This window comes from Alexandromys fortis, unplaced genomic scaffold (genome assembly GCF_014885135.2).
Source record: "Alexandromys fortis isolate MF-2015 unplaced genomic scaffold, M_Fortis_MF-2015_v1.1 scaffold_5, whole genome shotgun sequence".
In the NCBI taxonomy this organism is placed as follows: domain Eukaryota; kingdom Metazoa; phylum Chordata; class Mammalia; order Rodentia; family Cricetidae; genus Alexandromys; species Alexandromys fortis.
Window position 1 is genome coordinate 30,529,944 of NW_026067924.1, and position 9,716 is coordinate 30,539,659.

General features: G+C 34.8%; 1 pseudogene; it reads right to left on the minus strand.

Annotated features, from left to right (window-relative positions):
• The window catches only part of LOC126501501 (estradiol 17 beta-dehydrogenase 5-like), a 103,364-nt pseudogene extending 94,010 nt beyond the window's left edge, over positions 1–9,354 (minus strand).
• Between the last annotated feature and the right edge of the window lie 362 nt (positions 9,355–9,716).

Below are 9,716 nucleotides of genomic sequence, written 5' to 3' on the forward strand. Positions count from 1 at the left end.
ATTCCATTGGTCGACTTCTCTGTTTTTATGCCAATACCAAGCTGTTTTCAATACTGTAGCTCTGTAATAGAGTTTGAAGTCAGGGATGGTAATGCCTCCAGACGATCCTTTATTGTATAAGATTGTTTTGGCTATCCTGGGTTTTTTGTTTTTCCATATAAAGTTGATTATTGTTTTCTCCAGATCTGTGAAGAATTTTGATGGGATCCCCATCAAAATCCCATTTCCAGAAATTTAAATATAAACAGGTTCATATTATGTAAAATAATTATTGCTAATTTCTCTCAATATAAGTCTAACAATGTCTGATCACATCTTCATTCTTGGGAGATATTTTTGTAACTCTCTGAAAGTAAACACTTAGAGAAACTAACTTTGAAGAAGTTCATAAGAAAGTTTCGAAAATAGGGCCAGTGAGACAGCTCAGTGGGTTAAGAGGTTTGCTGACAAGCCAGACCTGAGTTTGTTCTGTGAAACTGACAAGTCATCTCCTGTCCTCCTCCACATATGCAACATAACACACACACACACACACACACGCACACATACACACACTAATGCATATACACAACACATGCACACCAACAAATGTAATTCTAAAAATTAAAGAAAATATTGGAGAAAATACTGGAAAATATAAAGAAAACACGTGTGTGGAGATATACACTATCTGGTTATATTTGTCCATGTGACAAACTGACACTATTTTGAGAGAAGATAGGAAACAGAAATATTCTTCATTGGTCTATCAATTATTTAGGATGTTTCCTGAAAAATATAATAGAATTTTTTGAAAAAAATATGAAATACACACATATATTTAATATTTATATTGGAAAGTCACAATTTCATGTTATTATGAAAAAAACTTAATGACCCAGAACTGTATTTTCTGTGGGGGGAAGGCTGCTAATAGCATCAAAGTTCATGATGACTTGAGGAAGTGACAAATGGACTGGAGGCATCAGAACAGAGATAAGGAAAAGTATATGAGACTAAGGGGAGTGTGAAGTTTCTCACCTGGTTGCAGACAGGCTTCTGCTTGAGACCAGGCTTCTTCAAGATTTTCTCCAGCTGTTTGCTATTAAAGTTGGACTTGACCAATCCTGAAACCTTACACTTATCCACTGCCTAGAAACGAAGGAGCTGTGACGAGTCATATTTACATTGAAATAAATACAAGGTGGAGCAGTTAAGAGTACACCATTTTGCTCTAGACATACAGTTCAGTGGCAGAGCACTTGCTAGTGGTGATAGACCCTGAGTTTGATCATTATCACACTAACATTGAGAAAGTGCACTAGGGAGACACTGCCCAGATGATCGCTAAAACTGAATGTAAAAAAATCAAAAGAGTAAAGATAATAGAGGAAGAAAGTGACAGTCATGAAGGAATTCCTTTGTTCTTACTAAGAGCCAGAGATTTTCACAATACATATTCTGGCAAGTCTCATTCATTCCTGTTGTCCTGAGGACCTATTCATTGCCCTTCATTACCCTGTAGTAATGCATGCCTCCCCTTCACTCTGGTAAAAAAAAAGAGTGAATTTATACACCCAAAGGCATATACCTCATTTTTTAAAGCCTGACCCTATTTTCCTCTCTCAGCTCCTCCACTGCCCCTCTTCCAACTACTCACCTCCCATGTGGCACAGATATCCACTGTGTCCAATAATGTATTCCCATGTTCATCTTCTGGAAACAGATCCTCTCCTGACTGGAGCATAAACAGTCTTCACAATGATCTCACTAAATACAAGTATAATCATAGTAATAGCTAGAAATGGAACACTAATACTCCATTATGTAAATACACTATATTTTTCTTAACTATTCTTCAGCTGAAAGGCATTTAAGTTGTTTCAAGGTTCTGTTTATGACAAATAATGCTTCTATGAACATATTTGAGCACATGTCTTTGTGATATGATTGAATATCCTTTGAGCATATATTCAAATGTAGTATTGCTGGATCTTGAGGTAGGTTGTCCCCTCATATTTTGAGATTTTGTCATACTGAGATCCAAAACAGCTGTACCAGTTTGCATGCCAACCAAGAATGGAGTACTACAGAGTGAAAAAAATAGTGACATCTTGCAATTTGAGGGCAAATGGATGGGTCTAGAAAGCATCATATGAGTGAAGTAACCCAGACCCTGAAAGACAAATATAATATATGTTCATTCATAAGTGACTTTTAGACGTAAAACAAAGAATAATCTGCTTACAGTTCATAATCCTAAAGTACCTAGACAACAATGAGGACACTAAGAAAGACATACATGGATCTAATCTACATGGGAAGTAGAAAAAGACAAGACCTCCTGAGTAAATTGGGAATATGGGAACCATGGGAGAGAGTAGGAGGAGAGGGAGGAGGAAGAGGGAAAACAGAGGAAAAATATATAGCTCAATAAAAACAATTAAAACTTAATAAAGAAGAAATAGAACACTAAATATGTATTAGGTGGAGCATCATTCTTTGTACTTACATTTACAAAGTGATTTGTGTGTGGAATTATAAGAAATATTCTTAGATGCTTGAACTAATCTCTTATATAAACTAAATAAATACATTTTTAATACATATAATTATTACTGTTGATATTATTATATTATTCTCATAGATCTACCCTCCTAACTGATGTCCATTACTTCTTATTCATGCTTCTGGTGAGATATTTCTCTTTCACTGAGAAATTCAGTAGATATAAAACCTTGACTTCAAGTAATAATAGTTTCAGTCCTGACTCAAACCAAACAATCAGTGTTCTTTTTATACCTGAGTATATCTGGGCAAAAGAAAATCAAGTCCATTAAAGATGGTCAATAAAGATTATATGCAATGGTAATTTTGATGGTGGAAAACTCAATGATGTTATAAGGAGGTAATAGCCAGGAAGCTTGAACTATCTCAATGAAACAAAGAAATGCTGGAATAAAACCCAAATGCCTACTAATGTAATATAAGAAATATATAAATAGTGACATTTTTGAAGATTATTTTTTGAATCGGTAATTTAGCAATTGGTTTGGCTTCCAAATTTATAGCCATTTATATAATCTATTCTGAGTAGACCACACAACACAGAATGTGAGTTTGCAGGAAATACTAGAAAAATTTATCTGACTCATCCAGAAAAATAATTATGCCCTTGTCAAAGTTGATTAATTCTTCTCATTCAAATTGTTTACTTTCATTGGCACTGGGTAATGAATAATATAGAGATTAACATAGTCCAGTTGAAGGTTTTTCGATGATTTTCCAAGGAAGATCAAGCCAGTTTTAGTCTAAAGAAAGTGCACCAAAGCTATTTACATGAAAGAAAGGAAGTAATCCTAGATTAGTAAAGAATCCAAATGTGCAGGCTTCATTTTACCTAATACTGACATATTTGTACTATATAGAGGCTTACAATCATGAGACATAAAACTCCCTTTGTTCTGTACCACTAATCTGAATTGCACATATGAACATGATTATGATTATGTTTGTTTTCAACCCTTTTTTCATAGCAGCATTGTTTGTAATAGCCAGAACCTGGAAACAACCTAGATGCCCTTCAATTGAAGAGTGGATGAAGAAAGTATGGAATATATACATATTAGAGTACTACTCAGCAGTAAAAAACAAGGACTTCTTGAAGTTTGCAGGCAAATGGATGGAAATAGAAAACACTATCCTGAGTGAGGTAAGCCAGACCCAAAAAGAGGAACATGGGATGTACTCACTCATATTTGGTTTCTAGCCATAAATAAAGGACATTGAGCCTATAATTCGGGTTCTTAGAGAAGCTAAATAAGAAGGAGAACCCAAAGAAAAACATATAGGCATCCTCCTGAATATTAACCTTCATCAGGCGATGAAAGGAGACAGAGACAGAGACCCACATTGGAGCACCGGACTGAAATCTCAAGGTCCAAATCAGGAGCAGAAGGAGAGAGAGCACGAGCAAGGAACTCAGGACCGCGAGGGGTGCACCCACACACTGAGACAATGGGGATGTTCTATCGGGAACTCACCAAGGCCAGCTGGCCTGGGTCTGAAAAAGCCTGGGTTAAAACCGGTCTCGCTGAACATAGCGGACAATGAGGACTACTGAGAACTCAAGAACAATGGCAATGGGTTTTTGATCCTACTGCACGTATTGGCTTTGTGGGAGCCTAGGCAGTTTGGATGCTCACCTTACTAGACCTGGATGGAGGTGGGTGGTCCTTGGACTTCCCACAGGGCAGAGAACCCTGATTGCTCTTTGGGCTGACGAGGGAGTGGGACTTGATTGGGGGAGTGCGGTGGGGAAGAGACAGAAATCTTTAATAAATAAATAAAGAAAAGAAAAGAAAATTTCTCAAAACATAAAATTTATATCTACAATTATTCATATTCAGTGTCTGAATATTATCTCAGAGGGATCAAAAGCAATTATTAATCTAATTATATTTTAAAATAACAAAGAATTAACATCCCTTTGTTTACATCATTGAACAGAAGGAACAGATAACCTTTTAATGCGTGACAGGCATTAATCCACGTACTTTAACATCAAAGTTCTCTTTTACTGCTCTTCAATATTTAAAGGTAAAAGTTAGTATTTGGAATACAATAGATTTTACAATGCTAACAAAGTGATAGAGAAAGTCACAACTTCATAGTTTTACCTGAATTCACAGATTTTGTTAAAATACACTTCTTTGAACTGAGGCTCGGAAAAGTAAAGGACTTTAGAGTGATACATGTGAAGGCAATGGAAAATCATAATCTTTTTCTGCTTTTCATGAACTCCTCTATGAATTACATGTAAATAAAAGTTGTACCAGTATGTACATTTTATCAGTTAATGAATCATCCAATCACATAAGTGTTTACTTGCTTATATCACACTTCAATTAGTCTGTAAAGCTGAGCACTACACACACAATACCTTTGCAGTGAGGAATATGTCTTCTTTCGTCACAATGCCAGGTGCAATCTAGCTTCGAATAGCCTTCCCTGTATCTTTTTCTGTTTGACACACATAAGCAGTATCGATGGGGCGGAACCCAGCTTCTATAGCTAAATTTCTAGCCTCCAGTGGCTTATTTTCAGGAACTGAAAGAGGAACCAAAAGCAGAATTTAATTCTCTTGTCACTTTACTACATAACAGGAGACTGGTTTCCTGGCCACTAAAATTTTACCTCCTGTAAAACTTAACAGTATCCACAAACAGTATTAACTGTGGAGATCACAGACACAGAGGTGATTTCAGGAATCTTTCCCCTACATCTTAGGATAGTTGGACTTTTGAAGTAATAAGTTTTAACTTACTTTCACTGGGTTGTTCCTAGATAATAATGAGAATTTCACATCCCATAACTTCTTCATACCCATGAAATAATAGTCAATAATTTGCACCAGAGGACCTCAAAATGGACCTCAAATTCAGCGATTATTCTGGAAATGCTTACAGAACTGAGCATATAGAAATAGTCCTGTTATAATTTAGTGGGTTCACAAGTACAATGAACACAGGAGAAAGGTGTTTGGAATGAAACAGAAGAGATACAAATTCAGTACAGCATTACGAGTCTTCCCCCAGTGAAAAATCCTAGGAGATACTGAGTTCTTTTCTACATCAAATCATGAAAATACATGGAAAAAAATCTCTGAAGGTGTAAGTCACAAAACAATCCCACACCAGTTTGTAATTATGATTAATAAACGGGTTATTTATTTAAGGGGAAAACTTACAGATCACTGTCCTAGACAACAGCCTTCTGAGCAAACAGGAAAAGATTCTAGCACCTTGGAAGCAGGAGCCGGAAGTAAGAGAGAAAAAGAGCAGTGCTACCTCTACTTTTTAGAGCAAAAGAGACCAACACAAGTAGACTGGTATTGATCTGACTGTATGTACAACAAACATGAACAACTATTGACCGATAATAATACCTGTATAACTTAAAGACTTAGACTTCATGTTAGGATATTAAATAATCTGTAAATAAATGTGCAGCAAATGAGGACAGTGACCTCAAAATATAAATAATCTATAAGTATTTTGATTAGAGGTAGGAGTTTTATATACGGCAATATTAAAATATATCCTAAAAGTTATATCAATACGCAAAATGTCCTAAACTGAGGTAGAAACATGCATATATACAATCTGACAAAATAACTTTGCATAGGTGTACAAATGTAAACAAACATAACGGATGTAATTTGAATTTGTACCAATATAAAAACCTACACCAATATAAATTATCCATAAATAATAGCTCACAAGTTTTCACTCTATTACCCACTATTACTATCTCCCACCTCTTTTTTTAAACAAACATAGTTTTCTCCCCAACCTTCTATCTAGTGCAAGTAATAATCAACAACTCCTAAACAGTGTTTCCAACCCTATTGACAAACTTTTTCGGGATAAGGGGCATTGTCTTCTAGAATTGCTTCCCACTGTCATGGGGGTGATGTTCTCTTAATGCAAAAATTAAGTGGTGGTTAAGTTCCAAAATTACTGTATAATATAGTTGCAAACAATTTCTGAGCAGACAATAGGGTTTTTTGTTGTTGTTGTTTTGTTTTGTTTTTCCAAAGTTCTCATTTGGAGTTCTGGCAAAAATATGAGAAGGTGCACCATTTCAGCATCTGGTACCTAAAAAAGCGGTCTTATAATAGTACTGTCTGCATTATGATGTCATCTCAACTAGGTGGAGTTGTTGCTGTGGGGCCCCATCTTCTTCCTAGAAATTTCAAAGATTACTGCAGGAAAAGGATCTGTTGGAAAATCTATGTTCATCATGAAAAACTTAAACATCATTCATATAAACATACATTCAATGAAGAATATGATATAGACAAAATAAGGATGGAGAAAATAAATTTTTCCCCTAAAGTCTTTCTTCTGTACCCCTGTGTTAATAGGTTTGCTTCTTCTCTCTTATCATTAAAATTTTAAAAACAAAAATCTGTGGATTGAATGGAAATTATAAAAATGGGAAAAGTAAAATGATGGCAGCAAATAGGGTCAAAATATAGGATGTTACTGCATGAATTCATACACTATGAAATCCATCAATATGTGCAATCAATATGTCAATTAAAACCATATGATCATAACTCTATATTTGTAGATTCTTTATTCATTTCTCTCTTGTGCCCTTCTTTTCTCTGACTGCAGCACAGACTGGCCTTGAATAGTGAAATTTGCTGTGTCAGCAGCCTATGTTCTGGGATAACATGCATGAACCACCACATTTACGTTAACATATTCAAATTCATATTTTATGCTACACAGGATTTCTTAATTTACTTATTTTATTTAAAACTATCTTATTTTTAATACTATAGCATTTTATGCAATGACTAATGCTTCTATGGCAGTGAGTCATGAATTGCACATCTTACTGCTAGTATTAATAACATCTCTTATATAGTGAGAATGGTGTCATTGGAAAGTTGACATCATATACTGATAACTAATGTGGTTCATAATAAATAACATGCTAAACTTAAATAGCACCTGGAAACACTGAGTTCTCTCCATAGCATAAGGATTACAGTTGTCTACGAACTTGATATATAGGGAGAGCCTTTTGTATATGTATTATTTGGGATACAGAAACTTGTAAATGAGTTGAGTCAGGTTCAAGATTATTTTTACTAATTACTATTATCTCATCATCATCATCATTTTACACACTTTTGTAAAACAAACTGTGAATTAAAGACAGGTGTAGAGGCTCTAAATGGCTTCAATTTAAACAACTTCAGCACACATTCAGAACACTCAGTGTTTGGGGAATTTAGTGTATTTTGCATAACTTCATTGGGTGAAGACTCACAGAAGATTAAACATTAATTCTCTTGACTCTTTTATTGTACAATTTTCTGTTTAAATTCCATGCTCTTATATTGCTGTATAAAACAATTGCCACCTAATTCCTTGATGAGACAGATATTTTAGTCCTTCCTGAAAATAATGATTTGGGGCATTATAGAAAATCTACAATGCCATTAGCTAAGTCATGATCATCTGGAACTTTAAAGGCCCTTGGCTTGTTCATTTCCTCTTACTAAATCAGAAGTGTCCAGGCGAACATGGTTAGGCTTGTCACTTCAAATAGACAACACACCACAGTTGTAAAGAAAAATTGGCATTTGGGAAGTTTTATTGCTGTATGTAAATAATTTCTCAACATTTGAATGTTTAAATATTAAGGTTATGGCTACAAAGGACATCAAACTAGATTTAGGAGTCTGTCACACTGATGCTGTTCAATTGTGCTAAGATGAAGAGCTATAGTACTGGCCATCAGAAGGAAGTTTGAAACGGCATTATCAAAAAAGAAGACTGTTCTTTACTTCAAAGATATTGCATTTGATATGTGCTAAGCTGATTGTGATGTGTTGAAGTGGCAATTATGAATCTGCATAAAAAATTATCAGTGAATTGTGTTTATTGGACTGTCTCTTATTCAGACATATCCACACATTACATGATGTGTTGAAGAGAAAGATGATGGCTTTCTTGTCTATCCATTTTTTTTTAAGTGCAATGCACTTTTAATGCTTTCTGTGTCTCATTTCACATGGACTATGGAAGACATCAGCTTCTTTCATGTTCTGGATTCTTTTACAAAACCTTTCATTGTTCTTTAAGTCACATGTCACTTTTATCACTCTTATCAAAGAACTAACATTTGGTGTTGAATAAAAGAGAACTAACTTGTCTTCTATGGTGTACAGAAGCTAATATAATGCTTAAAATACCCATTCAGTATATTAGAAAGGGAAACTAATTCTTTTCCATTGAACTGATAGAATACAGTAAGCCCTTCTGTTATTTTACCACTAAAATAAACCTTAACTCAAATAATGGGCATTACTATTATGTGAACAGTTGTGTCTGCTGAGTAATGTCTTTGATCATTCACAACATATAAGAACTATATAGTTTAAATCTGAAATTTTTTTTCAAGGGCAACAAAATTCTTTTCATTTAAACTATATATGTGTGTGTGTATGTATGTATGTATGTTTGTATGTATGTATGTATTCTGCCTTGTCCTCACACAAGGAATAGTTCTACCATGGTAAAACAAAGAAGCAGGTTAGCAGTACAGAATCACATCAGAACTCAATGACTGCACATACCATATCAATCCCACTTAGCCAAGCCAAGCATTCTTTTTTGTTGAACCCTCCGCCCCTTTCCCTACCATTACCTCTTGAAGTGCATAGGTACCAAAGCCCAGTATAGGCCTCATAGATTATTTACCTGGATGCAGAAGCGTGTCCGGCCCTCTTCCTCTCTGCCTTTCCCTCTGGACCGCGTTTTTGCTGGTTCGGTTTGTTTGGATCTCATCTTTTTTTATCGTTCACACAGAGAATCCTGATTTTTAAGTTTTATCTATTAATAAATACCTGTATATGTCTTAGTTCTGAGATAGTGTGAGATTCCTTTTATTAAGGACCAGATATCTCTGCAATCAGTATCATTTCTAAAAGTGTCTCATTCTTGATTCTGTTATCAAACCATTTTGTTAAGGAAATAATATGAAAAGCTAATCTAATTCCCAAAATCAAATAAATGGATGTATAAGGAAAATCACTTAAGCCTTGCAGAATATCATCCATAGTGTAAGCAAAATGATTACTAAATATATGAATGGTAATACTGTCTATCACCATATAATTTTCAAATTTATTAATTTATTCAAACTTTTAGGGA